General features: G+C 36.9%; 1 protein-coding gene across 1 annotated transcript in view; it reads left to right on the top strand.

The window, feature by feature from the left end:
- Positions 1 to 1,381: 1,381 nt before the first annotated feature.
- Positions 1,382 to 13,173, top strand: part of LOC150108389 (polynucleotide 5'-hydroxyl-kinase NOL9) — a 148,310-nt gene continuing 136,518 nt past the window's right edge. The window contains exon 1 of the mRNA XM_090415794.1: positions 1,382 to 1,634. The gene's annotated coding sequence lies outside the window, so the exon portion shown is untranslated. The remainder of the gene's footprint in view (positions 1,635 to 13,173) is intronic.

The following is a 13,173-nucleotide window of genomic DNA, read 5'->3' as shown; positions in this document are numbered from 1 at the left end:
CATGTAATCTATGGAAAATATTGCAGTTCTTAGTGTGCTCATCCAATTTCCATAGTTCTGCTTTTAATGTTCTATAATTGTACAGATGGTTTACATTATATGGCAAATTGTTGATTAATGTGGGTTTAAGATCCTCTTTCTCACGGTAGCTCCATGCAAATTGTTATGATGCCCAGTGGTGCAGAGGGCTGTGTTTGGTAATTGCTGTCTTATATAATTATCTCTCAGTAATTGTATAAATTACATTTATTTCCTTCCCTGTGATTATTTCCACTCCCAATCAATCTCTCTCTCCATAGTTAAAATTCCCTATAATAATTACTCGAACTGAACTTATCATGCTAATTTGTTAATGCATACCGTCTGCATTCTCCCTACATTTCCTCGTTTATAGCAGCAGCACATTATCCATTTCATCCTGTTAATCCCTATCTTACCCCGTGCACTCTCAGATGAATGTACGTCACTATCCTCCTAATGCACTTATACTCTTTTTGGAATTAAGCTAACGACTTCAGCTGTCATTAGCTTAATTCCTCCCTCATGTCCCTTCTGTCCTCTGAAAACGTTGTAACTCTTGCATTTTATCCCTATGACCAGTGCTTGACAAATTATGCAAAACCTTACCAACCGTGGGAAAAATTTACTGGGTCAAGACTACCTTCCTCTCCCGTTTCTTAGTATTCTAATTAGTCAGCATGAGTTTCACAAAATTATTAGTAGTGCTGCACTGTTGTTTGGGAAGTTACATTTTTATTAAAAAAAAAAAATATTCTAATTTTTTTTTCAGTCTGTAGCTACTTGCCAGCTAGTGAAACCTATTCGCCACGGTCGAGGGGGTGAACGTATTTGTCGAGGCCTTCCAGTGACTATATCATTCTTAGTCAATCAAGCCTCGAGTAACCTACAAACACGTGCAATATTTTTTTTACATGTTGTGCTTTTTAAGTGAACAAAAAAATATAGAACGAAATTCGTGCTTTTTCCTTTCAATTTTAGATCAAGCTGGAACTATTAAGTTATATCCATACCTTGTCGTCTACAAAAAAAAAAAAAAAAAAAAATTCATTGTATTAATTCTATGCTCTAAAATACGTAGAATTGACTTTATATATATATATATATATATATTATTTATTTATTTATTTATTTATTTATTTATTTATTTAATTTATTTATTTATAATTTTTTTTTAGCCTAGAAAATATTTCACATGGACTAGTTGCACTGTGATTGGTTGAATGATTTTATTCTTTATTTGGCATTGGTAGAATCTGTAAGTTTGTTTGCTGATTTATTTTTTTTAAAAATAATGAAAAATATAAATTTTTGAACTATACATACTGAAAAATCGAATATGCGTGAATAATTTTAGCGGAAACAGCAGTCTGCTTTTTTTAGACAAAATTATATTTCAGTGAACACTTATCGTAATTGTTGACTCTTTTTTTAGTAGCTTTCGTTCTCAAGATTTTGAATGAGTTTTGTGGCATAATATTTTGTGAAAAAGAATTGGCATATGGGCTTCAGTATTAAAAGTAAATTACTTATATACAGGCGTTTTACTAAGTTCGTGTTCTGTGCTTACTCAGAAATGAAGGGACTCGTTTTTACAATTCGCGGTTTGGTAAAAGGTAAAAAAAGATAACTCACTATTTCAGAAAAACCGGCAATATTGTTTTTATAAGTTTTTTTTTTTTTTTTGAGGCGGGGATTCCTTTTTAATGCATGAACTCCTGAAATATCTAATTTTGTAAAGCGAATTAAAATTGCATTACTACCCTTTTACCCATTTCTTTAATTTATTTATGGCAACTCATTGAGGTTAATGTATTTTGTTCATGAAAGTTGTCCACACAAAAGGTTAAGATTCATTCATTTTTTCTTCAAGTATTTCATATGTAACTATTCCTCCAAAAAAGAAAATTGGCACATTTATGTATACATCATTTATTTTATTAAACATTTCCACTCATGAAAAGTTGGGGACCACTGTATGCAGCGCAATATTTCTGGGATGTATTTTGTAGTGCAGAGTGGTATCCTGCATGTTAATTATATGTGTTTTCCCTAGTAATTTCTTTGTTTGTTTGGGAAAAAACAAAAACCTTTTTTTCGAGGGATAACACGCAGTATATATTGAAGGTATGTGAGAATGAAGAGTCTCAGATCTTATGATATCATCAGAGGATATGCATGTGAATAACATTTTGGAAAAGTGACCATAAATTGATCAATTGGATAGTGGACAACCATATGATAACTTCTATGAGGAAAGGAGATATTTGGAAGTACCAGGGGAGTGATTATGAAAAGTATAGGAGATAGCTTGAAGCTAGATCATGGAATTGAGCATCGAAAAAGATCAGTGCTGCTCAGGCACAGGTCAGGAACTATATGCATTCTTGAAGCAAACTTTCAAAACTGGATATGATAGAATAGGGTTAATTGTTATTCCCATAGTCTGCAATGAATAACAATATTACATGTTATTCTGGCTGGTTTACCTGTTTTGGAGATGAAAAACTGGAGTTTCTATAGAAAAGTTCCTGTCACCTCTCATTCCCCTTCAGATGAAAAATTTTGATAAAGGTTCTTTGCATCTTAGACAGGATTTGAACCTGTCTTTCCAACCAAAAGGTCTGATTGAAACTGACAGCAATGGATGCTCCATGAGCTAGGATAGAATATAAAAATTATAATAACACATACAAAAACACACAAGTGGAAGATGTTAGCCTATAACTGAAAACCCTAAGAGGGAGAAAGAGAGACACTCTATAGGTGCTAGTAGCTAACTTTGACTGTTGGGCGAGAGAACTAAGAATTACTGTTTTACACAGTCATATGTATTTAGACTAAATAAATCTAAACATATTTATCTTAAATAAATTTTTGGATTACATCAATCTAAATTGAAATAAGAAAAGCCTCATTAACTCTGTTATTCTTGATTGATAACAATATCTTCATATTGGTTCAGGATAAAGAATATACAGAGGAGTTGAAATTGGAAGTGATCATCACTTAGTTTTAAGTAGAATTAAAATGGATATTCACATTAAAAAGAACAGTATGTAAGAAAGTTTTAAAATTAATTAAAGTAATTAAAGTAGAGCAAAGTAAAGTCAAGTAGTAAAGCAAAGTAGAATAAAGTAAAGAATTAAAGTAGAGCAACTTTTACAAGTAAACAGTAAACTTGACTATGCAAACATTATTCAGTAAAAAATGACATTGTTCAGAAACAAGAAACAAACCTTGAAGTCTTGGTGGCAAACTGAAAAAAAAAATCCATTGATTCATCTAGGGAGGCATGTTGAAGTTGTTTGCAAGGATAAAAAAAATAATAAAAACACCATTGTGCACACAAGACGTTAAAGAAACAGTCCTGGAAAAGAAGAAAGCATACTAAAATTCCTAGCAAATAGTCAGCAGATACTCTAAAAGAATACACAGAAATATTAAGAGCACTAAGCTATGTGTAAAGATAGCTAAGCAAAAGTCATGAGGAATATTTTGGTAAGAAGACAGATATTAGGAAGATGTTCTGGAGACTATTGAAAAAAGAAAGAATATTATAAAAGGAGTGAAAGATGATATAAAACTGAAGGTAAGGATATTTTAGATGTCTGTAGTAATTACTTTGAAAAATTATTAAACAAAACAAGCAGTGACAGAATGGCAGTGGAAAATATCACAAGAAGAATGCAAAAAAGGAGTAAATATCAGTACTTGAAGTAGGAAAAAATCATAAAAAACGGGAAACGTGAAAAGGCAGCTGAAATAGGTGATATTTGACCAGAAATATTTTTTATTTTTTTATCTTGAGCCCATACATGAGAGGTTTGTCGATCAACCTATAGTACATTAGTACCATGTATAGGTATAAGTATAGGTGTTGTAGCCAAAGTATTGTTGAAACATGGCCTTCGCACCACCTTCAAACCTCATGTCAAGCTGGCAACTCTGATCCGCTTGCCAAAGGATAAACTTCACCCTTTAGCACACCCAGGAGTGTATGAAGTTCCATGTGACTGTGACTTGGCCTATTATGGGCAAACAGGAAGATCAGTGAACATCCGCCTGGAAGAACATGAAAGATGCATTCGCTACTATTACTATGGCAAGTCGGGACTGGCAGACCACGCTTTGGACACTCCTTCACACAGGATTAGATGGAGGAAAACAAATGTGCTATTTAGGAGTCGTTATAGATCTGAAAGATTATTTTTTGAGTCAGCAATGGCTTTGAAGAATTCTCCCAACCTTAACAAATATGGTTGCATTAATTTGCCAAAAATTTGGGAGACGGTTATCCTAAGAAACTCCTGGATAACTTTTTTTTTTTTTTTTTTCCCTGTTAGAGGGCGCCAAAAATAGGACTTTAGATCTTTTGTCTTTTGCAATTATATTGTTTCACTCACTCACTGTCGCGTTTACATGTGTGTTGTGCTCTGATGATGCTGATTTGAAAATCAGCGAAATATTAGTGTTAATAAAACATCTTTGTTGATAAAAGTGTTTGTGGTGTTGTTAATACCGTGAAAAATAAATCATGAGTAACCATCAACGCCTAAGATTATCTGTTAGATTCATGTATAGGTTAAAGAAATATGGTCAAATATGAGTATAAAGTTTTTGCAGCAGCTACACTGCATAATTCAGAGTGCCTGCTCAGAAGGTTGAGTTCTAGATGATTGGAGTAGAGATAAACAGGAGAATAAACCTGAATCTGAGTATTACAAAGGAATTTCTCTGCTAAGTGTTCCAGGTAAGATTTATGCAAGCATGCTTGAAAAGAGACCAAAAAAAATTGTGGAAGAGGAACCTTGGAGAAGAACTAGCTGAGTTCAGGTCAAATAGAGGTTGCTGAGATCATAATTTCATATTAGTCATGATTTCTTAACTATTTGTTGTACAAATTGTTGAGAAATCATGAGAATATAGCAAGTATCGCTACTTAAGTTTTTTAGATCTGGAAAAGGCATATGACAAGATGCCCAGAGAAAAGCTTTCCAAATGCTGCAATTATACGGGGTCAATTTTATAAAGAGCAGTAAATACCTATATTTAAATTGTATGAATCAGCAGTTAGAATTGAAGGTAGCAGGAAGATGACATTAGAATTGAAGGTAGTAGGAAGATATTAAACTTAGCTCTTTGTTTTATGCAGATGATATATTCATAAACACCTTGTGCAAGTCTCCAGGATTCTCTAAATTGAATAAAATAATAAATTTAGTTTAATCCTTTATCCAAGTGTAAAGTTTGCACCTGAAGTATCTGCAGGACTGAGGCAACTCATGGTAAAGGTGGACCAAGCTCTCATCGCCACTTGTCTTAGTATCTCCTATAATGCAAAGCACATCTCCTTGTGGACATGTATAATGCTATGCATTAAGGGAAGGGCCACTATCCAGACTGGTTTCGACCTTTATTGAGGCCTCATCAGTGGGAACCAGACCCAGAGGTCGTCAAAAAAAAAAACTTCTAATAAAGTGAATAAAATCTGTAATAACTTTGGCATGAAAATTAGCAATAAATAGATCAAAACTATGAAAATAGACAAAGGCATAAAACTTCAGCTGCATTCTCAGTGGTGAACCTATAGAACAAGTAAAATATTTTGGCTATTTAGGCACAATTTTTAGTGAAGATGGCAAAATTAAATTAGCAAACCTGGTACTGTAGGATTTGGTTATGTTTATTTAGATTTATGGCTGAAGCAACTCAGGCTATTAGGCCAATGTATTATGTATGTTAATTACATGTTCTAATGGCTGGTTTGCCTGCTTTTCAGGAAAAACTCTGCTACTTCCGTATGAGACCAACTAACCCACCTGGTATATTAGGCAGCGAACTGAATATATGGAATAAGAAAGAAACTAGTCAAAGCAAGAAACTAGCTCTATGTGAGACGGTTCAAACCAATTTTAAATTATGGATATGAGAGCTGGGTTAGAAATAAAACATTTCAACTAATTCCAATAAAAAATAAAAAAATACATAATACAACCAATTACTACTACCATGCCAGAATATCCTCATTAAAAACTCACTTTCACATCCACTTCACTAACATCTGTGGCATTAGCAGAGAAATTCCTTTGTAATACTTTGTAATATTAATGTCATTCATCATCATTGGTGCACCCAGGGAGGGGGGCCAAGGGGCCCTGGCTCCCTCCAAAAGAAAAAGGAAACAACAATAGAAAAATTTCTAAAAATCTTTCCCTAATTTAAATTCATTTTTTTTTTAAATTTATGTTGTGTCGTGTCTTCTATTTCTATGCTACTTATGAATTAGCGGTCACATAAGATGGGAATACCCTATAGCGCTCTGGAATCCTGGCCGCTGTGAACGCAAGGTGAACGAAGTAGTGCTCGGGCGCTGCTTCGTTTCCCCAAGCCAAGCCAGAGGAGATCACAGGTATTATGTATTGGTGATCACTGCAGATGCTCAGTCAGATTTGCCCCCCCCCCCCCCAAGATTAAATCTTGAGTGCTCGGCCCCCTCCAAGATTAAATCCAGAGTGTGCCACTGTTCATCATCACTTACAGTCATTCAGACCAGACCTCCAATCTTGATAGAAACTCAAATAACATCTATATGCACAAATAACATACATCTGCTGTCCGCGTCCAATGTCCAAATTACACACTACACAATTCCTTTCACCACAAAGGTGGCAACTGTACCTTTATAAGATCATCCATTGCATGCTAGAGAGTGTTTAATCTAGAATCCCTTGTTTTCAACCTCCTTTGGCTGAAGATTTTAGTACTATCCTGAGACCCCCCCCCCATGGTGTCAAAGACTCATCTTGGAGGTCCTTTTTTCATACACACAGCTCATCATACTGCACCTTCAACACACTCAAATTCTCTGCAGACACCACCCTGTCAGGCAAGGCATTCCAATCATTCACAACTCTGCATGCAAAAAACCTGCCTCTCACTACCCTGATCACACTTTCCTTATATAGTTTCCAGGAATTACCCCTGGTTCTTCCCTGATCTCCCCATTGATGATCCCACCGTTTTATGTAAAACCTCTTCAACATTGATCCTAAAACATCCCCTTATTACTAACTTGTAGGTCTCTATCATATCATCCCTCTTCAACATATCCATTAGACTCTGTAAATTGGATTTTCTCAACCTTTCCTCATATTCGACATTCCAGCAATTAGATTCTACAATTCTACCTTAGTCAGTTGCCTCGGGACCCTTTCCAACATCTCTGCATCCTTTTGAAAACCAGGTGACCAAATCTGTGCAGTAGTCCATGTATGGCCTAATCAGAGCCTTATACAATGGAACAAGAATCTCCTTATTTCTACAAGTCAGTGTCCTTCATCATTCACAGAATTCATTGTGCTATTCTCACAATTTTGGCAATGTGTCCCCTGAATTTCAGATTCCTATCTACTATCACCCCAAGATCTCTTATTTCCTCCACCTCCAACAATATATTCCCACCAAGTATAAATTCTACATCCCATCTTTGTTTCCCAAATTTTAAAATCTTACATTTTACAACATTGATTTGGCATCCTCATTCCCACCAGCTTCTCCAACACCTTAACCACAACATCTGAAATAGAGATAGGCCTATAATTTGATGCTTGAGTTCTATCACCTCCCTTATAAAGTGACACAATCTTGCCCTCCTTCCACTCCTTTGGATCTCGATCCAGTGCAAGACTCATATTAAAAAAATATGTCAAGGCAGATATCAACTCCCTGGCACATTCCTTCAAAATATGTGGTGGTTTATTATCAAGTCCCACAGCCTTATTAACATCAAGTTTGTTCAATTTTCCATATACCTCTTGCTCACTTACATTCAGTCTCTCCTCCTCATCAACTGCTCTGAAACTCTCCTTGATGTCACAATCACAAGAATGAAAGACCTTTATGAACTAATTAAGTATCTCCATTATATCTTCTGCAGCAGTTGTCCTTATACCATTTTTCTCCAATCAGTGTCATCCTTCCATAATCATTCTTTTTTTTTTTTGCTGGCTACATATTGAAAGAACTCTCTAAGATTCTTTCTGGTTTCGTTAGCTAACTGCTGCTCATATTTCACTTTTGCTACCTTATCAACCAAGTCACCCTACATGCCTGTTCTTTGTAAACCTCATGGAATTGATTATTACCACTTTTCTTATGCTGCCTGCATAATGCCTTTTCCTTCTGTATCGCATGCTTAATCTCTTCATTCATCCATTTCACACCTACCTTATTTAACATTCTGACCCTTGGAATACATTTAGACATTGCTTCTACTAGATATGAATATGAGCTCTCCTGAGCTCATATTCACCAGCCTTATAGTTCCACATATACTCTTTTCTCACAGAGGTCCTCACTCTGCTGGCTACTACCCAGGTAATCACTTCATGGTCACTCTGACCAACTGGAGGATGATTTGACACCTCTTAATTACATCCTGTGATGAGATGATCAAATCTAAGCCCCTCAGTCGTGGTGTGCCCTCTGTTACATACTGTCTGAGGTAGTTGCCCCTCAAAAACTGAAGAAACTCATTTTCTTTATCTCCAGTTGCTATCTCATTATCCCAGTCTATATTGCCATAATTAAAATCACCCATAATGATCACCCTTTTCTTATTTTTTTGGCTAATTTGATTATACATTTCATAGTCACTACCATCCACATTACCAGGTCTATAGCAACATCCAACAAGATATTTCATTCTGTTCACCTCTATCTCGCACCATACTGTCTCAAAACCATTACCACTATATCCTTGTTACATCTCTACCTTGTATGGACATAGCTCTTTCTCTATCGTCAATAGCACCCCCCCCTTCTCATTTTACCCTTTCTATCTTCACAAAACACATCTACCCTTCTATCTCTATTCCTGTCTCACTTATTTCAGGATGTCGTCCTCATCCAACCATGTCTCACTTATTTCAGGATGTCGTCCTCATCCAACCATGTCTCACTTATTTCAACAATTCTTGGGTGAACAGACTCAATTAATGCATCCATTTCATTTGCCTTGTTTCTTACACTTCTAGCATTTGTATACAAACATAGCAGCTCATTCCTGGATCTATAGCTAGTTCCACTGATACCACCTGATGTGACTTCTCCATGCTTAACTCGAGCCATTTCTTTTTTTTTCCCCCTTATTCATCTTAGGACCTTCTTCATATCCCACTGTTTTTCCTTGATCCCAGGTCATCCCCTTCCCTTTTTTGTCTACACACACACACACACACACACACACTCACTCACTCACTCTCTCTCTCTCTCTCTCTCTCTCTCTCTCTCTCTCTCTCTCTCTCTCTCTCTCTCTGACATCCTCTTGGAGCATCCTCCTTTCTGATGCTTTGTTCCCTTGTCCACCCTGAGCCTCCTTTTTTCCCTGTCTGTCTTGCACACTTGTTTTCTCTCTATACTCATGCCATTCACTTTTTCATAACTATCTCTTCAAGCTCTCATGTTTTACTCTTCCATTCTTCTGCATCACTTGCCACTTGATCAGATTCATTCTCTGCACTCACTTTTATACCTTACAGCACCAGTTTTTCCAAGTGACTCACACCAAAATCATTCACATGCAGTCCATCCATATACAGCTCACTTTGTCCTTCAAACTCATTCCACACATTAAGAAACTACACTTCTTTCTCCTCACACATTTCTGCTAATATATCGTTCAAAATCCTTGCTCTCACCTCATCTCCCCATTGTCAACCTGGGCAACACGCTTTCTGCCTTTCCTATCACACTGTTATCTTTTATCCATCTTAACAACTTCCTGATATCCAATCTGATGTGTTCTTTGTTCCCAGTCAAGTCATTTGTCTCTATTACAACTACCGACTCTTTTGCTCACTCACTTACTTCTCATATTCAATGCCTGAATCACTACTCGTTCTACCTCCAGGACAGCATACCTTTTGCAACCTCTTGTCCAGTATACCTTTAATAATCAAATCACCATACAACGCTATTTGCAGATCTTTCGTTTCCTCTTTTATACAAATATTCATTTTCATCATTTTCACTCTTCCATGCATATCTAGAATTCTCTTAACTTCATTCTGCATTCATTTCATCTCTTGCCTTATGTTAACCAACTCAACTTTCTAATCTTGCATCACATTTTCACTTTCATTTGTTCACTCTCATTCACTCTCTCAATTTTGTTGAGAGAGTGAATGAGATGCCAGTCATACACGCTTGTTCACAGTCAATGCTGCTCGCCACCTTACCTTTAACTGCATTATGTTTTTTAGCTTCTGCTACATTCATTATCACTTTCATCTTTCGTGCCGTCGATTGTTAAGTTTCTCAGATTGCTCGTTCTCTTTTTCAAAACTTTTTTACCATTTTTTCACTGGTCTTTGACACCTTCCTTTTCTGTTAGACAGGCACTCGTCCTCTTTGTGGCATTCTTGCTACTAACGCTTTCAGTTATCAACATATTAGCACTCATCAAGTCCTCATTCAGCTCACACTTCTCTCTCTCTCTCACACACACACACACACCTTCTTTCATCTGCTTTAAATATCCACAATTTATCTATATAATCAAATGAATACATATAGCACCCCTCACATTTCACAAAACAATTGAAATCAAAATTAAATTCCTTCATGGTCAAAGCCACCACCATCTTTCCTTTGCCAGTTACTGTACCAAGCTCTAATTTTAATGAATCTGTAAACAAACTTAAAAAAACCCACAAACTAATAATACTACAAGTGAACAACTTTTACAGCAACTCTTACTCATAAACACACATTTATTTATAATTAAGTATTCCAAATAACTTATCTGAAACCAGAGCCTTCTTTCCACACCACTACGTCTCTTGCAACACTAACGACGTCAATAATTTCCTTGCCCTGTCTGGTAATATTTATCTGCTGCATTTACTATTCTCCAAACTCTGACAATTACTCAGACTTTTCCAACACCACCAACCCAGCTAGATGAGAGAGGCAGAAATCTTTGTCATAAGCAGTGACTCTATACAAATTGTTCATCTACCTACACAAATTTTTGACATCCCCTCTTCACTCACCTACTACTTTGGATCTCTTTATAACCACTTCTCTCTCCAAATACACCACTACAAAAGTGCCAAATAGGATGACTTTCAGAACTTCTCCTCCTCCTTTCAATGGTCAGAATATTGCTTCAGCTCATCCAGTTCTAACACCTGCTCTGAATGAGTCACAGAAATTATCTTCACCAGCATGAAGGCCTTCATCCCTCATTCTACTTAGAATCCTTGTCCACTTTCCAAGCCCTAGTTCAACAGAAAGTATATCAGAGAAGTTGAAGAAAAAATTTCATCTTACCACAGGCGACTTTCATCTCTTTTTAATCTCTTTTTGCATCAAGAACTCCAGCTTCATACTTTTTGCCTATACCCAAGTATGCAACAGATGCAAAACACTCATCAGCAGATCCAAATCTGATTTCATAAAGGCTAACAGCAGAAAACTTGCCTCCTGTCCAAATGAAAGCCATGCCTTCTGGTCCCTTTTTAAGGCCATTGGATGCAATTTCTGCTCACCTGCACTTCCACCAATTTCTCTCTCATCCTGATGGCACCATTGTTACTTTGTCCAAAGATAAATCTGACCTCCTAGCATCATTCTTTTCCTCAAACTCCTGCATTGATGACCAAGGGTAAATGGTGCCTACCATGCCAGATTCCAACACTGTATGCCTCCTGTAATTTTTTTTTTTTTTAACAAAGACTTTAGAAAATTACTAAATAACTTGGACACTAAGAAATCTCCTGGTCCTGATTGCATCTCTCCATTTGTTCTCAAACATTGTGTTCTAGAGCTAAAACCCATCCAGTATCATCTTGGCAATCTATTATACATACCTGGTACTTATCCCAATATGTGGAAACAATCTCACATACAGCCTATTCCAGAAAAAGGAGATAAAAGTCTACTGTCAGGATACTTACCAATTGCCATCGCCTGAGTCCTCTTCAAAATAATGGAGAAAGTCATCAATAGCCAACTTTTCCACTACCTAGAGACTCATCAGTTAATCAGCAACCACCAGTATGGATTGCACCATTCAAGTTCCACTACTGACCTCTTAGCTACATCAGCTACCACAGGACATGTGCAATGACCTCTCTTTTTTTTCCAGAGCTTTTGATCGTGCTTTGGCATTGAGGCCTGCTTAGGAAACTGCCACCCTTTGATCTACTTGCCACTCTGTAATTGGGTTGCTAGCTTCCTCTCTGGTAGTCATTCACTGCATGTAATAGTAGATGACTCCCTCTCTTCATGCTTCTACACCAATGTAGGAGTACCTCAGCACTCTGTGCTATCACTGATCCTCTTCCTCATGTCCATAGTTTTGCAGACAATAGTACTTGCCATTAATTTGTCTAATGACAAACCACACAGTGCACAGATCCAAGCATCAAGATCTACAGCTAGTGCCTTAAACACTGATCTGCATACTATCCTTCAGTGGGATGAGGACAATCTGGTCATGTTCAATACTACCAAAACACAGTCTTTCCTCTTCTCTTGCACAAAATAAATCTCAGCTTACATTCCCTTACCTTCAGTAATACACAAATTACCAGACAAAGGGTGCTTAAGGGTAAAAGCTGTATAACTGAGAGGAGACCTCCACATAGCCTTTAAAGGAATGCGGAGAACCGACCAGGGCTTCTGACCTAATGTCCAATCCTCACCTTCTCGTGGTGCACCCTTTGAGTATCTACTTGGATACTGAACGGACGAGGATGGGCTGGCAATTTGGGATTTAGCCAACCAAATTGCATTCTTATTGGTTAAACCAAAATATAGAATGATGGTACAACATGACAAAATTTCATGCCGGCTGGGACGTCGCCCGGTTAAACAAGGCCCCCGTTGTTTTCGCCAGGGAACCAGGGCAAACAGCGAAAAGTCAGCTACTGGAACAAATCTGAAAATAAACCTCAACTCAACATCACCAGAGTTAAAGATCGGTACTATCAACGTAAGAAGCCTGAATGGCAAAGAAATGGAGCTAGCTGAGGAATTATATAAGTACCAGATCGACATAATAGGGGTGACTGAAACAAAAAAGACCAAAACTGGTGAGATCTTTCTGAGCAATAAATACAAAATGTTATATTCAGGCAATGACAA

Source organism: Typopeltis vanoorti, chromosome 3 (assembly GCF_054136105.1).
Source record: "Typopeltis vanoorti isolate ZY-2024b chromosome 3, IOZ_Tvanoo_1.0, whole genome shotgun sequence".
Classification (NCBI taxonomy): domain Eukaryota; kingdom Metazoa; phylum Arthropoda; class Arachnida; order Uropygi; family Thelyphonidae; genus Typopeltis; species Typopeltis vanoorti.
The sequence above is the reverse complement of the archived record's forward strand: the minus strand, read 5'-3'. Positions and strand labels throughout refer to the sequence as shown.